General features: G+C 36.9%; 1 pseudogene; it reads left to right on the top strand.

Annotated features, from left to right (window-relative positions):
* Positions 1–1488: 1488 nt before the first annotated feature.
* Positions 1489–2012, top strand: LOC129678905 (NADH dehydrogenase [ubiquinone] 1 alpha subcomplex assembly factor 4-like; annotated as a pseudogene).
* Positions 2013–2122: the final 110 nt, after the last annotated feature.

The raw sequence follows: 2122 nt of genomic DNA, 5'->3' as shown, positions 1-2122 counted from the left end.
ACTGAGAGGACAAACTGAGAGACGCAATGGTTGGGTGCTGGCACTGCACACAGAGCCAGAAATGAGATCATGAAGGTTTCACTCAGCCTCTAGGAAATGAGATGTGAAGCAGCTTCTTGATTTGAGGTTTTCGGGTTCCATGTGGTTAGCACTATGAACAAATCTCCGGGTTATTTCTCGTGCATAGTCTCTAGAAACACAGAATCATCCCTGTGATGCACATTCATGTGGAAATTGGCCTAGGGAGTTTAGGGTACCTTCCACACAGCACATACACCCAGTTAACTAACTGCTAGCTTTTTATTTGATCTAGATGCCCTGAGCCTGCCATCCTTGCTCCAGCTCTTTTTGAATGCACTAAAACCAATACTACATATAATAAATCCAGTTCTACCTTTCTTTTGTCATTTTGGATCTGATCCTCTTCAATGACAACAACAAAACCCTTATTCAACATATACACCACATAAAAAGAAACCACAGGGTATCTGTGAAACTAGATTTGACTTCTCAAAGTTTATTTTTTTTTTATAAGAAACTATGTTTTAGTGGAGGGAGGGAACTTTATAGCAGGAAGCTGAGGTTTCAAATTTTATTCGAGTTGTATTTTTATTAGAAACAGTATTGTTTTTTCTTGGCAGAATATAACATACTAAATTTCATATTTCAATTTCTGTAAAGGCTTTAAGATCCAAGTCCAACATTGAATATGTGCACTTGACCCTGTATCCCATTAACATTAACAGTGTGGCTTATACATAAGGATGAAGCAACACAGAGCCACCCACCACCAGCATGAATAATACATGATACTTAGAACCTTGGAGCAACATGCTGCAGAACATACTTCTTTAATATTTTGAGCACATCTAAACTGTAATAAATAATAAAAATGAGATTAGTCTCTTAAGATGTCTCTATACAATTTTGGGTCTTAGACCATTGCTCTGGATTCTATCTGTGTAGATTAAAAATCCAACTGTTCAAAAATGGAAATACAGATGTGGTATAATTATAAACATACAGATGCTCATAATTATTTATACTTGCTTATATTTATGCTTAGGCACTTTTGAAATAAACTCATGTTCCATAGAAGAAGCTGTATGTAGTAGGAAATTGTAGGTTACTTAAGACCCAAATCTGGTGTGTTTTCACGGGATTTGACCAGAAGAGCCTCATCAAAGAATATTTATTGACTAGCAGCAAAAAGCTTCTTTTGTGTACCAGGTAGATTTTAGATAAACAGTACCAATCATAGGGTATCCTTGTGACGTTATTAGACTCCAACAAAACCTTTCTACAGTTTACTTTGTCTGAATGCTCATTCTCCAGGGCATCTTCTTGTCCCTGAAGAAATCTGTTCTTTAAAACGAATAGAGCTGAAGGTCAAAATCTACTTGACATCAAATGCTACCAGATTCAAAATGAAGTCCATTGAAAAGTCTTGAATCCAATATCACTTAGTGATAAAAGTTGTGAAGAGGCATGAAGGCATCATGCTGTAGGGATGGGGCTTCAGTGAGCTACACTGTCAGGAACTTCCACCTGGAGAACAGAGGAGAATAAGAAATCAGCAAGACGAAACCAGCCAAGGCTCCCACGCACCTTTCTCCCTGTAGCCTCATGAGTCACTATGCAGAAATCAAAGAAGAAATTGCTAAAAAGATAACAATCTGCTGTCATTACTAAAACACGTATATGTCAGTTCCAAAGGTCTACTGTCTTCCTTGCAAGTAAAAGATATTGAACCACAACAGAAACTGAAAGAATTCAGATTGCCTGGAGGACATCACTTAAATATGAATATCATGGATATTCCCAAAGGTAAATTTCTATTATGGAAGCATTGACCCTTCTCAATAATCATAAACTTTCCCTGGAAACATAGATTGCTGGGAAAACCGCATGAAGAATACTATTTAGAACTGAAAGATGTAAATTCCTATCTCAAATATTTAGTAAATTTTGATGTCAAAATCAAAGACAAGAAAGCAATATGATCAAAATGAAGAAAACCACAAAACAACTTATCTCTGTGTCTTCTTCTTTTAGCATGTTACATTTCCCCCTCTTGTGTGTGTGTGTGTGTGTGTGTGTGTGTGTGTGTGTGTGTGTGTGT

This window comes from Psammomys obesus, unplaced genomic scaffold (assembly GCF_907164565.1).
Source record: "Psammomys obesus unplaced genomic scaffold, mPsaObe1.curated_primary_1811, whole genome shotgun sequence".
Classification (NCBI taxonomy): domain Eukaryota; kingdom Metazoa; phylum Chordata; class Mammalia; order Rodentia; family Muridae; genus Psammomys; species Psammomys obesus.
Note: the sequence above shows the minus strand (reverse complement) of the source record. Positions and strands in the feature narration are given on the sequence as shown.